Source organism: Mastomys coucha, unplaced genomic scaffold, assembly GCF_008632895.1.
Source record: "Mastomys coucha isolate ucsf_1 unplaced genomic scaffold, UCSF_Mcou_1 pScaffold7, whole genome shotgun sequence".
Taxonomy (NCBI): domain Eukaryota; kingdom Metazoa; phylum Chordata; class Mammalia; order Rodentia; family Muridae; genus Mastomys; species Mastomys coucha.
In genome coordinates, this window is record NW_022196913.1 from 11,294,867 (window position 1) to 11,306,531 (window position 11,665).

Consider the following 11,665-nt stretch of genomic DNA (forward strand, 5'->3'; position numbering starts at 1 on the left):
AAAAAAAAAAAAAAACAAGAAAAAGAAAGATGGGAGCAAGACAGAGAGGGAAAGGAGAGACAGACACAGAGACAGACACAAAGAAACAGAGAAAGGAAGGATAGATGCAAGGGAAAAGGAAACTGTGTGTGTCCCCTAAAATCTCCCAAATCTACCATAATTATTCTGCTCGTGCTCTGGTGCATCATATGCTGCCAAAACCTCCAGAGGTGAAACTATTCACCCTTCTAGCCACCTTATAGCATATGCTATCAACAATGGAGTTAAGAGCTGCACAAGGATGAGCCAGAGTGACCATGAACCCTCCATTTGTACTCTGCTGTTCCTGACTCCTGCCTTTCTTGTCTTCTCTACAGAATCCCGAGTGTAAGCTGTAACAGGACTTTGTTGGAACACCGAGCTCCTTAGATGCACAGGTAAGTTGATTTCAGCTCGCTTTCCAGTACTGAGGTTTGTATGATGCTGAAGCTAAATTTTCTCAAGCAACATTTGCTTCCTGTCTTAGCATTTTTTTTTTTTTGGTTTTTCGAGACAGGGTTTCTCTGTATAGCCCTGGCTGTCCTGGAACTCACTTTATAGACCAGGCTGGCCTTGAACTCAGAAATCCACCTGCCTCTGCCTCCCAAGTGCTGGGATTAAAGGTGTGCACCACCACTGCCTGGCTAAAGATGTATTTATTTATTATATGTAAGTACACTGTAGCTGTCCTCAGATGCACCAGAAGAGGACGTCAGATCTCATTTTGAGTGGTTGTGAGCCACCATGTGGTTGCTGGGATTTGAACTCATGACCTTCCGAAGAGCAGTCAGTGCTCTTCCCCTCCGAACCATCTTACCAGCCCCTGTCTTAGCTTTAAAGAAAAAAAATTGATTGGTTTCCACATGTTACGTTAGACAGTAAAGCATTTGGTCACACAGGACCAAGGTCCAAACTGCTGCCTCTAAATCTCAGATTATCTTGTACCTATGTAGGCAGAGAAGAGCATATAATGGCATCATTATACAAATGCACATTAGAAGGACAGTCACAAAACCATCACGAACTTTGCCTTACAGTTGACAGAAACTAAGAAGTAAATTTGTGAAGTAAATCTGCTTAACTTTTGAATATGTTCTCTGTCGGCCATATGTATTGAGCAATCCTGACAAACAGTGAGTGGTGTTCCCTAGCTATAAGGTGCAAGTGCTATTAAGCGAATCCCAAGCAACAGCACATACACGGTGGGAAAGATGCCTGAGGGGCTGAAATGACATCCAAACAGACTGAGCGTGTGTGGTTCCGAGCTGCTACATGACATTTTCTGGGACACTTGAACAAATGTCTATTCACTCCAGAAAGGCCACTGGCAAAAGAAACAGCTCCACTCAACTTTAGTTCAGTGAACCAATGAGCTTTTGAGTTACTTAAAGAAGTGTGCATAACTGAAAGCCACATCACTGGGAAATCCAGCACAGCATGAGTGCAGAATTACGAAGTTGCCTCCCTGGAGCTTTGTTTCCATATGGAGAATGATCCTCAAAGCTGTGGTTTTGCCTTAGGAGAGAGTTCATTAAGCATACAGTCAGTGTGAGTAAAAGAATTAAACGGTAAGCAGAAGTAAGATCATAGAGCATCAGCATCGGAGCAGACACCTAAACAACACAGCAGAAACAACCAGGGAAGGATTCACCTGGCAACCTGACCAATAAAAAGGATCCCAGACAGAACATCTTCTGATAATCACTCTAATCAACCATTTCCATCATGAGTGTTGTTGTATCATAGGATAAATAGTGGCTAAGTCTCTTGCTTTGGGAATGTGCCTGGCTTATAGCTTACATCCCAGCTGCATTCTCTTCTATTCTCAAGGATATGGTAGTTGTACCATTAACTCTTTCACTGGTCTCAGTTCCTTTACCCATAGGGCCACTAGGCCATCTTGTTCCTGGGCAAAGGGCCTTGGAGGATACTCTAAGACAAACTTGCCTGGGGTTAAAGTGAGGCACAAGGCAACACAGTGAACTTACACAGCACATGCCAATTTACTAAAACAGCTTATAATACAAGCTCCCTGAGCAACTTTCAAGCAGCCCCACCAAAGCAACGCTGCTCATTTTCCTCCGTGGTTGACAATCACTAACTAACTTTAGGGCAGGGGCTTTCTGAATCTTCCACATTCCATGAGCTTTAAGAGTCTTGCAGGCTTCCGTTCCTTCCCAAGTCTTATTACCTTCGTCCTTCCTCCAGGAGGAAATGTATCAACACCTAAGATTCCTCTCCAAGGCACAGGAGTCCATGTGTGGCATTTTTTTCTCCAATCTCTAATGTTTCGAATGTGCCTGGCTTTCTTCCCTTATAAAAACGGGAATGCCTTATCAAAGACTAGAGAAGTACAGAAAGAAGCCAGGAAGATAATAGTTAGGAAATTACTTTTGAAAATGCCACATAAGTACATTGCTGTCACCATCCATTTGTGAAATTGTAGATAGGAATGAACCAGAACCTAAATGTTACTTTAGCTAGAGTTTCTACATTTCATATTGGATCACCTAGATAAGAGAGTCCCCTACCTTAATATCTTGTCATCTACCACATCTAATCAAACCCTTTCGTTCCTTACCCCACCCCACCCCCACCCCACCCCAAGGTAATACCTGAACAACATAACCCACTTTCAACAACTCCTTTAAAACCTGGTTATCCCTACATGCTCTCCTGTCAGTTTTTTCTCAGTCACTGTTCCCTCTTGGCAGTGGATTCTCAATATTTCTTGTATTTGAAGTTAAGCACAGTCCCCTCCACCTATGACAACATCCTCACTGCAATATGTCATCTTAAATAAAGTCTTCTCTATCACATTTAACAAGTATCTGAATGGATTCTTCCCTGGTAGTGGGGATATTTAGAAATTTGTCAATAATATGGTAGAATAAACTCTATATCCTAAAGGATATAAAAGGCATTTAAATTCTTGAACAACTTCATTGTCTTCAGTCCTCCGAAGGAATCTTCATAGTCTTGAGTCTGATAATGCTATGAAGAGCAAACCAGCAAGCAACAGTTCCTCCATAGTTTCTGCTTTAGCTCCTGCCTCCAGATTCCTGCCTGCGGCTGCTTTCCTCAGCAATGGAATGTGATCTGAGATCTGGAAGCAGACATAAACTCTTTCCTTTCCAAGTTACTTTTAATCATGGTGTTCTACCACAGCAATATCCTAGCTGAGAAAGAAGGTAATGGCTGGCTTTAATAGGAAATGGGCAAGATTTCCTGCATCCTTGGAGGAAAAAGCAGGCATGCTGACGACCCTTCTTAAAAGATTTGGCATTCCTAATCTTTTGGTTGTTTATTTGTGGTACCATCAATGCTGTTTCTGATATTATCTGATCCTCTTTTCCCAGCATATAGGAACTATGTTTTCAGGAACCAACATAGAAACAAATGATGATGTTAGGCATATGACACTGCAGGGAAGGATAAGCCATCCTTTACCTCCCATCCAGGAACCTCATGTCTTCTGTCAGTCACTGTGAAACCAAGACTTTAACTTACAAGATGGAATCCAGAGGCTTCATAGCACTTAACACAAAGAAATTATATTTAACTAGAAAAAAAGAGAGCATGAGAGGAGATCTATTTTTATCTTCACTCAGAGCCAGAACTACCTTGTTCTAATTTGCAGGATAAAACAACCAGTGAATGTTTTATAAGCATACCTCCTTAAGAGGCTGAATCCATGGATATGTGTCTGAGAGCTCAGAAGCACACAGCACTGCCAATCTATTTCGGCCTATGTATCCTTCCTATGGATACCTTCACTTGTCCCTGCTACAAATTTTACTGGTTTAATTTTTGTATTTTTATAACATGTTAATATATATAGCTATGCATGTTAACCAAGTGATTCCTTAAATATTAACAAAGCTGTAATAACTCTTGCTTTTAAAACATATATATGGTTAAGTATAAATAACATACACAAGGTTATTGAAAGCCTTAAGTAGATACCGGGCCCTTTGTGGCAGCAAGAAACAAAAACATATACCACATGTGTCCAGCCCTCCTGAGAAGTGGAGGGAAGATTTAAAGGAGATCCTCCATATTTGCTGCTCAGGAGATTAAATCACAATCAAATCTTCTTATAAATTATACAAGTGGAAATATAACCTTTGGATTTAAAAAAAGACCATCAAAAGCTAATGTCACCTCATGGGTACAACAAATGTTATCTCAGCAAAGTGACTTCATGAAAACTCAGGGGCTTCCAGTGATGGGATAACGTTGGCTTAGAGTAATTAAAATAAATAGTGCTGTCTTTATGCTTTGCGGATTCAGTCAGTTAGTTAAATGGAATCCCTGCTGGGTTTGCTTCCTTAAGAATGTAGCTGATACTTGTAAAGACAAGAAAGGTCATTTTTCCATAAGCAGTTTCATTGTTTTGACTTTAATCCGAAGCAAATTACCCTCCATCCATAAAAGTGAAGAGGTTTAATAACACAGGTACTTTTCAAAGTCAGAAATGTAATATTATAGCAACTGATTAAAATCACATTCAGCTCATGTATCTGTATATTTGATTATAGGTTGGCTCTTCAGTTTATATGCTCATAAGAGGATAGCTGTGAACTTGTGATCAGCTAAGAAAACAGACTCAGGACCTAGGCATTGTAAAGGTGAAATTACCATGAATAAGAAGACCTACCATATTGTTCTCTTTTCATAAAAAAAAAAAAAAAACAGTAGTCACCATGATGGATTCATATAAGTACTCAGCAGCATGAAAAGTTAGAAATGGAAGGTAAACACGCAAGTCTCTGTGAGTCTACTGCCTGGTTATTATTACACGGAACCAAATCGAGTGTCTTTGTTTGATGATGTAGCCTTATCAGCAGAAAGTCCTGGTGATGTCTCAGAGTATCCCTGGAACTACAGGGATTCACTGTGGAAAATGGAACCTATGAATTCATGCCAAAGATGAGATTCACAACTAAGTGCTTCTGCATCACCAGTTAACACACTACCAGAGACCAACAACACACTTTTACATAGTCAGGAATGTGGTAACTGGACTGAGGAGACAGCTCAGTAGACAAAGGTATTGCTTCCGAGCCTGACTATTTGAGTTAAAATCTCTGGAATCCACAGAGTAAATGGAAAAAACCCACTCAGGAAAGTTGACCTCTAAGTTCTACAGACACACTGTAGCATGTGCAAACACATACACACACACGCACACACACACACACATACACACACGCACACACACATACACACACACACACAAGCACACACACGCACACACACGCACACACACGCACACACACATACACACACACAAGCACACACACGCACACACACACACACGCACACACACAGAGTGAGGACTAAACTTCAGCCCATAAGCCCATATCTAAGCCACAGTTGGTGGTGAAGACAACTCCAGAAGTCAAGTGTTGATGGTTTCCTCAGCACCAGTCCAACTAGAAGCCAGAGTTTAGAGTGGAGTGGAAGGATAAAATGAAGGCTGCTGTCCTCTAGTGGTGACCTTTTTCAGAAGGGAATTGTATTCCTCTAAAGGAGCCTGTGAATACTCAATATGCAAACGCACCCCTGAATAATAGAAAGAAACAAGTAAACAGGGAATGAGAATGTAGAACATGGCCAGTGATGAAGACAAACATCTGGCTAAGTCACCTCAAGTAAGTTGTATTGGAGAAATCATGTGTGTTTGTGTGTGTGGGGGGGGATGTGCACGTTTGTATGTATGCTTGCATACATGTGTACATGTGTGTGTTTGCATATGTGTACATATATAATTATATATGTATTAATGTGTACTTATGAGTGTGCATGTATATATGTGACTTTTTTAAAATTTTTTTATTAGATGTTTTCTTTATTTACAATATCTCCTTTCCCAGGTTCCCCTCTAAAAGAAAAAGAAGATAAAATAAGAAAAAAATTTAAAAAAAACAAAAAACTAAAACAATCCCCTGTTCCCTCCCCACCCTCCTGCTCCCCCTGCTCACCACCCCACCCTCTCCCACTTCCTGGCCCTAGAATTCCCCTACACTGGGGCATAGAACCTTCACAGGGCCAAGATCCTCTCCTTCCATTGATGACCAATTTGGCCATCCTCTGCTATACACATGCTGCTGGAGCCATGAGTCCCACCATGTATACTCTTTGGTTGGAGTTTTAGTCCCTGGGAGCTCTGAAGGTACTAGTTAGTTCATATTGTTGTTCGTCCTAAGGGGCTGCAAACCCTTCAGCTCTTTGGGTCCTTTCTCTAGCTGCTTCATTGGGGACCCTGTGCTCAGTCCAATGGATGGCTGTGAGCCTCTATTTCTGAATTAGTTGAATACTGTCAGAGCCTCTCTGGAGACAGCTATATCAGGCTCCTGTCAGTCAGCACTTGCTAGCATTCACAATAGTGTCTGGATTTGATGACTGAATATGGGAAATATTGCCAGGTGGAGCAGTCTCTGGATTGTCCTTCCTTCAGTCTTTGCTCCATAGTTTGTCTCTGAAAAATCCTTCCATGGGTATTTTGTTCCCCCTTTTAAGAAGGAACAAAGTATCCACACTTCCTTCTTTTTGAGTTTCTTGTGGTTTGTGGATTGTACTTTGTGTATTCCTATCTTCTAGGCTAATATCCACTTAACAGAGAATGCATACCATGTGTGTGCTTTTGTGATTGGGTTACCTAACAGGATGATATTCTCTAGGTCCGTATATATGTGTCTTTATATGTGTCCCTGAATATGTGTGCACTTGTAAGTATGTATTTGTATACATGCATGTTTATGTATATGTCTAAGTATATGAGTATACATACATGTATTCATGTATGCATTATAGGTACATATATGAATATGTGTGTATATCTATATCTTGTATATTTGTGCACATGGACATATAAATGTGTGTATATCTATGTCTGTATATGTGTGCACATGGGTGTATATATTGGTGCATATATGTGTATATTTATATACCATATATTTATGTATGTGTCTATACATATGTGTGTGTGTGTGTGTGTGTGTGTGTGTGTGTGTATTTTGTGTACCTAGGTCCAGATAAAAGGTTTCTGGGTATGATGTTGGCTCTGTTAATCAAGGAAACAATGCATCTAGAGTAGAAAACATACTGTAATTTGAGAAACAGAAGCATTTTGTTAAAATAAAACCAGATGGAATTAGGTTGTAAACTGTAATTTTATAAAAAATTAACTGGAAATTAGCTTCCAATAAATAATTTGTACTCTAAAGCTTTTAGGTTTTATTATCATGTGGCCTGGAACTCAGCAAGGCTGTTCAGCATGCTTGAGAATGACACTAGCAAACAGTTGCTGCTACAAAAGTAAACAATGAATGTCATCATAGATAGGACAGAGTGAAATAATGGAAGATCCTGGATTTGGGACTGGTGTTGAAAATTTGACCATGAAAAATATTGACTTGGTCTATTAAGTTTTGTGGTGAGGATAGGGGTCAAAGGTGACAGCAAGCCAGTCTAAGATCCTATCTCATAAAACAGGGTGAGTATCTTCTGAACGATAATGCCTGCGTTGATCTCTGGCCTCCATATGCATGTGCATAAATCAACAAACAGACATATACACAGACAGACAGACAGACAGACAGACACAAAGACAGACACAAAAACAGACAGATACAGACACAGAGAGACACACAGACACACAAAGAGAGAGAGAGAGGAGGACAGACAGACAGAAACACACACATGCACAGAGAGAGGGAGAGAGACACACAGAAAGGGAGAGAGATAGACAGGCAGGCAGAGAGAATGCTGTTAAATTCCACAATTTTAATACACACATTCTATGAAAGTCCACACTATATTCTATGTTAACTAACAATGTGTCAAACCTCCCTTACCACAACCTTATTAAATGAATCCATGGTTCTATAACCAAAACTGCACATTTCAAAGTTTTTGTTTATTTCCAATTTTAAAAGAAATAATATAGTGTATTTACCATAGTTTATTTAATAGTCCAGCGGTGGTGAAAGTAGAAGTCTGTTTCAAAATGCATTGATTATTTACATTCTACTGTGTACATATTAATTTAAATAAATTTTATTTATTGACAGGCAGTTTAGTAATAACATATATCAGGTAAGTTATGTTGTCAAGTTAGTTTAATAGCAAATTTATTAATACAATTATAACTATTAGTATGACTATTTTTCTTGATTTTGATTTCAAAATTACCAGAAGTATAATTCATACCTCAGATTTAGTTTTCACATTGAAACATTATCAGAGTTTAACTCGATACCTTGCGTAAATATATGTATTCTTGGGCAAACAGTAGAATCACTTCTTTCACATTGGAAATGGGTATTTAAATTGCCTATCCTAGTGCTGAAGAGATTGTTAGTGGTTATAAGAAATAGCTGTCCCTCCAGTGGACCAACATTTGAGTCTCAGCACCCACATGGTGACTCACAAACATCTGAAAATCCAGTTCTAGGGGATTAGATTCTCTGCTTTCCACATCCCCATTTCTTTTTGCTTCCTTGATCACTGTTCACATGTGATTATGGACATACACACAGAAAAAAAACAAAACTTAAAATTACCTGTCTCATTAGGAGTATAAGAAAGGAATTATAAAAGGCTAAGTAAGATACATGATACCAGCTTTCAAAAGATAAACATCATTTTTCATAGCACAAATAAACAGGTATTGTCACCAAGCTACAAAGAAAGGATAGTTTTCCAGAGAACACATACTCTCCTTACTGTAAAGAAAGATATTAGAGGTGGTGTTTATGTGTTGTTTAGGTTTTTACCCATTAATAGATATCCCTATTCTTTTAAATACAATTTAATTAGATCAAAATAAGAGAAGTTCAGTTAATAGGTAAAAAGACCATACAACAGTTTGGAATGCGTGTGGAAAGAAAACCCTAAAATCCACTTCTTCCATGCTCTATGGATAGAGAAAAGTTGACGTTTGAGAATGGTTGGGCCAAGCATAGGGTGGTGGAGTTCTGTTCTCTTGTGTTCATATCAATTCACAGGTTTTACAAGTTGCAAATTAATAACAGTGATGCTGATAGTATTAAAAACAATTACAGCAATATAATAAAGCCAAACAAGGGGTTGGGGAGATGGCTCAATGGAAAAGTGCTTGTCGTGTAGGACTGAGTGTATGAGTTTAGCCTCCAGCACTATAGAAGAGGAGAGGCGTGGTGGTGTGCACTACTGGGCAGGTAGAGATGGATGGAATTTACTAGCTGGCCAGTCTAGTTCAATCAGGGAGCCCCAGGCTCAATGAGAAACCCTCTCTCAAAACACAGAAACTGTGGAGCCTAGAGGAATGAAACCCATGGATGGTCTCTGCCCTCCATACAACACAATACACATGTACCCATATCCAACACACACACACACACACAAACACTCACACTCACAATTTATTTAATGCTTTGTTCCAGACTTAAGATTTTCATATATGTTGACAAATTCTTTTTAGAAGTAGGGTAGTTTACAACTCTTCTGGTCTAGTATGAAATAGACTGGTTTCCTTACAGGAGTCTAGAATGACTCCCTGACAGAGCTTTTCCTTAAAGACAGCTATATTGCTAGTGGGGTGAATTAGTAGTTAAAGAGCCATCTTAGTTCTCTGTAAACCAACTTACTCACTGGATTAAGTATTCAACAATGCAGAGCAGAGCCCAAATGCTATTGCAAATGAAATCCTATTTTAATCTCCCCTCCTTACACTTGGAATGTCATATTCGACAGCAATTTGGAAAACCATGTCTCTTTGATGTTCCCCCATCCCACAGCACGTCAGAGTGGGCTCATTTGTGAAGCTCTAGGGTTTGACATCTTCCAACATAATTTTAAGTCAAGTATGTTAAACATTCTCTCTGATAAGAGAAAGGCTGTTTTTCAACCCCACTGAATTCTATATTTGTATGAGGCCATGGGAGGCAGGGGAAAATGGTGTGGAATGCACAAGTTTCTGAGATGTTCCTCATTCCAGCAGAAAGTGGGGTCTGTGGCTCTATGGATGAGAAGGTGGGTGCTTGATTTGAGTAAAGGATCCTCCACCAGGAAGATTCTTTTTTGTTGATAGTAACTCCTGCTGTGTATAACTCCTTTCCGAACAATGAGGAAAACATCAGTCACCAGCTTTCGTAGTAGGGTTCAGATTCCATAAAGCCCTTTTTGCTTAGAACACCACAATAGTTCTGACCTAGCAATGGCTGCTTAGAAGTGGGCAGAGCTGAGGAACAGAATGAAGGGCATAGAAGAAAGAGGAGGATGGACCAGGTCTGAGACATTCTTCAAGCATTCTCTGTGTGCTCTGTCCACCCACAGACGACAGGTAGCCTTCAAGCTGAGACCTTTTTGGAATTGATATGTGCTTTAAGGCCTGGTGAGGCTTTTCAGGGAATTCTGGAAAAACCAGGAGCTCTGAGATCCTGCTGTAACCTGTCCAGGGCCCTATGTTCCTTCAGATCTTGGCTAGTTAAAACATGTGATCATGCAGTAAGCCCCTGGCTCTGCAAGTTTAATCCCCTCCTTCACAGTGTGACTCAGTTCACAAGTGCATGACCTTCTGTGGAAAAGGGTTTTTCACTTACAGGAGTGATGACAGGAAGGGCTCACGCTTCTCCTGGCTTTCATCTAAGGAACTTCAGGTACCCTCCCTGATATCTCATTAGCTGTGTAACTAACTTGGCCTTTGTGATTTAATCAGTGAAGCACAATCAACCTGGAACGATTTGAATCTTAATGACTTGCTCAGGGCCACATGATGGTTATTGACAAACCAAGAAGAAGTTAAGGATATCAAAGATCAAGGAGGGTGTGGTAGCACACACCTGTAAGTCCAGGCCTCTATAAACTAGGATAGATACCCAGAGACCTCTCTGGATCTACATGTTTCCCCCACCTCGGTGCTAGAGGTACATAGAGATTAATGCAACACAATAAAGTGTCCAGAGATAAATCTGTTAGATACAGTCAATGTCTAGTAAACCATCAAAAATGTGCAAGGAGAAAATAGAGACATTCAGTAAGTGATGTAGAAAAAGTGAATATACGCAACACTAAAGAATAACATCAGACCATGATCCTAGTCCACATACAATTCCGCCACCCACACAAAAACAGATTAAAAACTTAAACACATCACCCCAAAGGGCAAAACAATGGAAGAAAACAGGAGGAGAAATTTACACTACTTGATGACAGCAATGAGTATTGCCTACTACTTCTGGTATCGTTGGCCATGATACCAGAAATAGTGGGAACAAGTAAACACACACAGAGTAAAAATGAATAACTAAATAAAATTTAAAAAGCAAGAAACGAGAAAGACAAGAAACCAGAAAAGGAAAAAGTCTTTAATCAAATATTTGGGAATTGATATCTCAAATATTTAAAAAGCTCCCATTACGACACACAAACAAAAAGAAGACAGAAATACAATAATATAATTTTAAAATGAGGCTAGTGCCTGCATATTGCTCCAAAGAATATATATACATGTGTGTGTATGTATATATATACATATATATATACATACATATATATGTGTGTGTGTGTATATATACATATATATATATATGTATATATATATACAATATATATAGAAAGAGGTACAGCTTTTCTTTTTTTTTTTTTTTTTTTTTTTTTT

At 39.3% G+C, this 11,665-nt stretch overlaps 1 long non-coding RNA gene across 10 annotated transcripts in view; it reads right to left on the reverse strand.

Moving 5' to 3' along the window:
- LOC116082415 overlaps positions 1 to 11,665 on the reverse strand; it is a 25,362-nt gene that overhangs the window by 2,106 nt on the left and 11,591 nt on the right. For 4 of the 10 annotated variants that reach the window (XR_004115292.1, XR_004115291.1, XR_004115285.1 and 1 more), the window contains exon 3: positions 2,210 to 2,361. The exons of the other annotated variants lie outside the window; for them this stretch is intronic. This is a non-coding gene — a long non-coding RNA (uncharacterized LOC116082415). The remainder of the gene's footprint in view (positions 1 to 2,209; positions 2,362 to 11,665) is intronic. 10 annotated transcript variants of the gene reach the window in all.